The sequence below is a fragment of the Triticum urartu genome, chromosome 3 (genome assembly GCF_003073215.2).
Source record: "Triticum urartu cultivar G1812 chromosome 3, Tu2.1, whole genome shotgun sequence".
In the NCBI taxonomy this organism is placed as follows: domain Eukaryota; kingdom Viridiplantae; phylum Streptophyta; class Magnoliopsida; order Poales; family Poaceae; genus Triticum; species Triticum urartu.
The window spans coordinates 470,031,500-470,039,520 of NC_053024.1; positions in this window are offsets into that span (position 1 = coordinate 470,031,500).

Genomic DNA, 8,021 nt, shown 5'->3' on the forward strand with positions numbered 1-8,021 from the left:
CCCTCGAAGACAATCATGACTACTACTCAACCCTTCGAACTGCTTCACATGGATCTTTTCGGTCCCACTCATTACTCAACTCTAACTACTACTGCTTGCCTCTATGGTTTCGTTATTGTTGATGATTATTCTAGATATACTTGGGTGCACATAATCCTTTACAAGACTGAAGTGCAGGATGTCTTCAGACGCTTTGCCAATCGAGCTATGAACAATTTTGGCGCCAAAATAAAGCACATCAGAAGTGACAATGGCACTGAATTCAAGAACAGTGGCCTTGATACATATCTTGATACCTTGGGCATCACACATGAATTCTCAGCCCCGTACACGCCACAGCAGAATGGCGTCGTCGAACGCAAGAACAGAACACTAATTGAGATGGCCAGAATGATGCTAGATGAATACAAGACCCCAAGAAAATTCTGGCCCGAAGCCATTGATACTGCATGCCATACAATCAATCGTGTTTATCTTCACAAGCTACTGAACAAGACATCTTATGAGCTCCTTACTGGCAAGAAGCCAAATGTCAGTTACTTCAGAGTATTTGGCGCAAGGTGCTGGATCAAAGACCCACATCACACCTCAAAATTTGCACCAAAAGCACATGAGGGTTTTATGCTTGGATATGGAAAGGATTCGCACTCCTACAGAGTCTTCAATCTCTTTCATTACAAAGTGGTTGAAACAGTGGATGTGCGGTTCGATGAGACCAACGGTTCACAAAGAGAGCAGCTGCCAAATGTGCTAGATGAAGTTCCATCTAGTGAATCAATCAAGCTAATGGGAACTGGAGAAATTATACCTTCTGAAGCTCATCCTAAGAAGAACTTATCATTTCAGCACCTGATCAACATGAAGACAATGCTCAGCCTGAAGACATTCCTTCCAACAACGACAATGAACAGCAAGAGCAAAGTCTTCGCCCTGTACATCCTCGCGTTGCCAATGAAGTGCAGATTGAAAGAATAATTGATAGCATCAATGCACCTGGTCCACTCACTCGTTCAAGGGCAACTCAGCTAGCAAATTTCTGTGGGCACTTCGCATTCGTCTCAATATCAGAACCCAAGAAAGTTGAAGAAGCCTTCATGGAACCTGAATGGATTCAAGCTATGCAAGAAGAGCTTCAACAGTTTGAGCTGAATAATGTATGGGAACTGGTTAAGCATCCTGATCCACGGAAGCACAATATAATAGGCACCAAATGGATATACCGCAACAAGCAAGATGAGCATGGTCAAGTTGTCAGAAACAAAGCTCGTCTCGTTGCTCAAGGATATACTCAAGTGGAAGGCATTGACTTCGATGAAACATTTGCCCCTGTGGCTAGACTTGAAGCCATACACATACTGCTGGCCTATGCAAATCATCATAACATACTTCTATATCAAATGGATGTGAAGAGTGCCTTTCTCAATGGTAAGATTGAAGAAGAAGTGTATGTTGCACAACCGCCTGGCTTTGAAAATCCAAAACATCCTGACATGGTATACAAGCTCAACAAGGCACTGTATGGCCTCAAACAAGCCCCTAGGGCCTGGTATGACACACTCAAATACTTCCTGAAGAGCAAAGGCTTCAAACCTGGTTCCCTAGATCCCACTCTTTTCACGAAGACATATGATGGTGAACTGTTTGTGTGTCAAATATATGTGGATGACATTATCTTCGGCTGCACCAATCAGAAGTACAGTGAAGAGTTTGGATATATGATGCAAGAGGAATATCAGATGTCCATGATGGGGGAGCTGAAGTTCTTCCTTGGCCTTCAAATACGACAACAACGCAATGGCATCTTCATATCTCAAGAGAAGTATCTCAAAGATTGCCTGAAGAAGTTCGGTATGCAAGACTGCAAAGGCTTCACAACACCAATGCCAGCCAAACATCATCTGGGTCCTGACGACAATGGTAAAGAGTTCGATCAAAAGGTATACCGCTCCATGATTGGTTCTTTACTTTATCTATGTGCATCTAGGCCAGATATTATGCTTAGTGTTTGCATGTGTGCTCGATTTCAAGCGGCACCAAAGGAGTCGCATCACTTAGCTGTGGAGCGAATTCTTCGATATTTGGCTCACACCCCAACTCTAGGATTATGGTATCCAATGGGCTCAGAGTTTGATCTGGTTGGATTCTCGGATGCTGATTATGCTGGTGACAAAGTTGACCGCAAGTCTACATCAGGCACATGTCACTTTCTGGGACGATCACTTGTATGTTGGTCTTCAAAGAAGCAGAACTGTGTATCTCTCTCCACTGCTGAATCTGAATACATTGCTGCTGGATCTTGCTGCGCTCAGCTTCTGTGGATGAAGCAATCACTTAAGGACTATGGCATTCATCTGAAGCAAGTGCCACTTTACTGCGACAACGAAAGCGCCATCAAGATTGCCAACAACCCAGTTCAGCACTCGAAGACAAAGCACATTGAAATTCGTCATCACTTTCTCAGAGATCATGTTGTGAAGGAAGACATTGATATCATACACATCAACACTGAAGAGCAATTGGCAGATATCTTCACCAAGCCCTTGGATGAGAAGAGGTTTTGCAAGTTACGGTGTGAGCTAAATATCCTGGAATCCACAAATGTCCTGTGATCAGGCACACATCCTAACCCTTATGCATATTGATGACTTAGATGTGCAACACACGAAGTGAAGTATATCTTCAATCAATGAAGACATACATTCTAAGTGTGAATACATTAATGTGGAATTTGACTTCGGAGCGCCACGATAATTGTGCGTCGTGTCTGGGTCTAATACTTCCTATACGGTGGGTAACGCCACCACCAAACGTTCTATTTTGAAGTGTTTCACTCATGGCGTTACCTTGCAATGTCTTCACATTTGGTTTGGCTTCAATCTCAACATATTTTCATGATTATCTTCACTATGTTGATTATATATATATATATATATATGCTAGTGTTCTGTCCTCTATAGCATTCACTTATAGCTATGTCTTCGTGTTGAATCTTTTGAACTAAGTGAATGTGATCGGACCCCAACCTCTCTATGCTTTCTATCTCAAACTCTATCTCTCCAAGTCATATGCATTCTATTGAAACTGTCGAATGTCTTCTCTGCGTCCTTGTCAGCAGAAGATACAGAGACAACCATTAAGTCCGTTTTCAATGCTCATTCCTCCACAAAATCCGAAGAAGTAGGAACGACCACCCGACAATCCAGGCGTGCGTGGGACGTGGAACAAACCCCAAAATTCCGCATACTAGCCACGTGTTCCTCAGATGCGAATCGCCAGGGGCACCTGTGTAATAGCACAGTGTTGCCCCTGTGCCTATAAATACCGCTTCACAACCCAAGAGTATGCTGAGAAAAGCGCCATCAAAAGACCGTGGGGAGACATCTTATACAAGAACCTTCTACCCAGGTCCAGAGATGAAGCTATTTCCCAAAGCTTCTATCCATGCATGGTCCGTGGGCCACATCCTGATGATGCACATCCGTCATCACTACTCTGGTGTCGTGACGACAATCTGTTCAAGCGCAACTTCCAGTTTGCCCAAAACTCAGCGAAGCAGAACAAGAAGAAATTTGGGTTAGACTTCAACCCTGGTCCCTCAGCACCAAGGGCAGATGGCACACGAGAAGCAGAACCCAATGTCATCGGTCCGTATGCCAACCTTGAAGGCCTCATCACCTACATCTTGGTTCAAGGGACTGCAGTGAATGAGCCTGCAGCTGACACTGAGTCTGATGACGCGCCTGCAGTGCCGAAGCCAAAGCAGTTGAAGAAGCCAAAAGCTTCAAAGCCGCCCCCTTCACCAAAAATCTCAAGGGCGAAGCCATTGGCAACTGCACCTCCTGAAGACAGTGTGCAGTCTGAAGATTTATCACGCGTCTCCAAGCCCCAGAAGGCCAAGATGCCTCTGTCTCACACTGGCAAAGAGCTAACAGTTGCTGCCATCCTGCGCAATGACGACATTGATCTGTCAAGTGATGAAGATCTTGCAGATGACGCTCTTGAGCAACTCATCAAGAGCAAAGAAGAAGCAGAAATCTTCAATGATCTGCCTCTCTTTAATGTCACCATCATCCACAACTTCATTGACGAGTGGTTTGACACGCCAAACATCAGCTTTGAAGATCTGCAGCTACCTATTGGCCTTAGTGTCGCCTTCCAAGGCGCCATTGCTTCAGAACTTGCTATTGCCCAACGCATTATTGAACTGAAGCAGAAGATTGACTATGAAAAGGCTCAGTTCAAGAAGCATATGGCCAAGCTCAGCGTGCAATAAGTGAAGAACTTCAAGACAATGATGCACGAGCTCAAGGAAGCCTTTGTGAAGAAGCGTGCAGAAGCTCAGGGCTCGCGTGAGCGCATGAAGACTCTGGCTGACAGATGTGTGCAAGCCTATAATGAGGCTGAGAAGCGCAAGGCACTTGGGCGTCCTGGCATCGACCCCAGGATGGCCGCAAAGAAGAAGAAGAAGCCTGCTACGGCTGAATCTGATGCACCAAGGAAAGAAGCAGTTCCGATTGTCTTCCCAACAAGAATGACTGGCTCGAAGCCAAAGAGCAGGTCAACAGCTTCAGAGCTCAAGAAGACAAGAACTGTTGAGGTTGAAGCCAGGAAGAGGAAACACTCTGAAGCCTCTCCTACTGCCCCCACCAAGAAAAAGAGAAAGACCAAGAAATCTCGGGCTGCTCCCACAGAGCCCTTGATAGTTGAACCCATTTCTATGGTTCATCCTGACGCAGAACGTCAACTGACAGTTCATGAGCCTGCTTCCACAGAGGCTCCTGAAGCTGAAGACATTCCAGCAGCTGATCCCATCGCCGCTGAAGACATTGGTCATCATGACAATGTAGAAGATGATGCAGTCCTTCCTCAGTTTGAAAACAGCAAACTCATCAGCATTGGTCGTCCACTGACGCCACTTGCACAGGATGCTTCATGGGCAGATCGCCCACAAGAGGAAGAAGACTATGAGGCCCAGCCCACTCCAACTCCACAGGCGTCGTCTGCGTTCCGCAGGCTTCGCAAAGGTCCAAGGCCTCAAGTCTCTGCTGAAGACATTCCGGCTGCATCAGCCGCAGAAGAAGAAGTACCTCAAGATCCCACTCCCCTGCTCCACCAAGAAGCAGTTCTCCAGGAGAATGTGCCTGTGACCAACCCTCCAGCTAGTCAAGTGGAGGATGAAAATCTTGAGGCTGCCACAACCAACAACGAAGCTAATGTGGAGCCCTCCCCAGCAAAAGCTTCAGAAGACAGCGAAGCCACTGATCCCGCCACTTCTGTTCCTGAGTCTGCTGCCGGTCCCCAATTCAACTATCATGTTGAGCACAGGCCTTAGGTCCAGAAGCCAATCCCAAGACGGCAAGGTTTCCAGGTCCTGCATCAGCACCTGGCTCCTTCAACATCAATGGCTTCAGGGCAGACAACACGTTCTTCGATAGCTCCAGGAACCCCTACTCAAGGGAAAGGATATCATCTGATTGGTTCTGGAGCTATCCTCAGCGAAGCTATTACTCTTTCATTCTTTACAACCAAGGTCGCATCTTCCCACACAAGCGCCTTGACATTGAAGCTATAGCTGGTCTGCCCTGTCTAGAAGAAGCGTTGTATTGCTTCAAGCAAGTGGGTCTGCTGCAGTTTGTTACTGATGAAGAGCATTGGAATGAAGAGCTGCTGCTACAATTCTATGCCACACTTCACATCAAAGGGTACAGCAGAGATCCAAAGACTTGGGTCCTGGAGTGGATGACTGGCAACGTTCATCACGAAGCCAATGCATTTGACATCATTGAGCTCACCGGCTTGTCCACTCCTGGCGATCTCTTCGAGCAAGGCTGTCAGCTGCATTCTGAAGCTATTGAGAGCATCTTTCAGCGGCCAGAACCTAATATGAGTCAAATGCTCAGCATGATGAAGCCATTGCCTCAAGATGCTGCGTATCCCACAGAGTTCTTCGTTGAAGACCTTGAGTACCTGCCCAGAACCATCTATCACATCATCAGGCGAACTCTCTGGCCTATCAAAGGGCACTCTCCAAATGCCAAGCTTCAGGGTGCAATGAAGACTTTGGTCTTTTATATACTTCATGGCAAATGCTTCAATGCACAGGACTTCTTCATACGCCAACTTGCTGCATCAGGCATTGATCTGTTTGGTTTGAAGTTCTATGCCCCTTGGGTCATGCGGCTGATCAAGCTACACTCCGCCATCTCTTATCAGCCCTCAGCCCGCAACCATAGGATCTTCTTGCCTGACGTGGACATGTCTACTGAAGCCATATATTCTGAGCCTGCCAAGCAACCTCAAAGTCTTTAGAATGCAGAACATCAGAGTTTTACACAGAACGTTGAAGGCGTTGAAGCAGTTTCTCGGGTGTATCCTTTGGCTGGCACTACACGTGCACCACACCCTTCTTCAACTGAAGCCACTGACAGTGCCACTGCTTCAAAACCCAAGAAGCGCACTCGTGTTCTCAACGACCGAGAGCTTGTTGTGGCCCTACATCAGAAACAAGATAGGCATCATGACTGGCTGAAGCGTCAGATGAAAAGCCTCTTGGTGGATGTTAATCGCACTCGAAATCTTGCCACCAAGAATGCTTTCGTTGCCCATGAAACCTGTTGCCGCACATGGAAAGGGCTAACGATGATGCTTTCTGAAGCTGATCTTCAAGAGGATGGCTTCACTGAGAGATTCAAGTTTGACTCCACACCTCCTCGAAGGGCTGTGCTGCTAGGAACTCCATCCCTTGAAGACTCTGAGTTCTCTTCCTCTGCTGCCACAGTCACTGCCAGAATTATTGAGGAAGATGACGATGCTACTTCACCGCCACCTGCTTCAGCACCTCCAAGCTCTTCTGCACCGCCAAAAAACACCAACAACCCTGCTACTTCACCTACTCCTCATGGGAACGAGTAGAGGCTCTATGTCTTCAAACCTTTTTGGTCATTACTGACAAAAGGGGGAGAAGCATATGAGATTGATAGTCTTCAAGCGGGTTCATATGGGCGGGTGCCTTATATTTTGCTTCGTGCTTACAACTCTCGTTTTTTTGCTACATTTGGCTCTTATGAGTTGTAACACTTAAACTAGATGGTCGTCTGCTACTTATTTGCCACCTTGTTCTGCGAAGATAAATTCCGCACGTGCGACGATAAATTCCGCACTTAGCTCATTCTGCAGACGTCCATTTTCCATTATGCATGGCATTATCTTCATATACTTTCACATGCATAGTGGATTGTCATCATAAGTTGAAGTGGATCTCCACAAGTACCACCTGCGATGTGCATTTGCATTCCAAAAGCAAATTAACTTATATGCACATCTTCAGGGGGAGCCCTTGCAACTTATGAAGACAATTCCTTATCCTTTACAGCTTCACAGATTATATTCCCCGTTGAAAACTTCAACTAGTTTGTCATCAATCACCAAAAAGGGGGAGATTGTAAGTGCATCTAGTGCCACCCCAGTTGGTTTTGGAGTATTGACGACAAACCTAGTTGAGGGACTAATGTGTTTGTGAGAATTGCAGGATAACACAGGTAGAAGTCCCTCATGATTCGGTTTTACTACCAGAGATGACCCCTAAAAATGTATGAAGACACTGAAGTCAAAGGTGGTATATGAAGATATTCACATTGAAGTCTATGACAAGAGAAGACACGATATGAAGCCTACGGAGCTCGAAGACTTAGATCTTTCATAGTTCTTTTTCTTTTGTGTTGAGTCATAGGAACCACCGTACTGTTAAGTGGGGTCTAAGAGAACCAGTCAGAATGACTGAAGTGATGCCTAAACCAAAAACCTATGTCTTCGAGTGAAGACAATGAGAGCGAATCTTGTCCAGAGTCGGACAAGTCAGCTTTGCTTGTAGCCCAAGTAAAGTTGCCATGTGAGTTTGAAATCGGACCGTTGGGACACGTGTCAGTTCCTTAGTGACCCAGGGTCATTTCGGACAAATCAGGTCAGGTAGCCAAGTGGCTATAAATAGCCCACCCCCTACAACCATAAATGGTTGGCTGCTC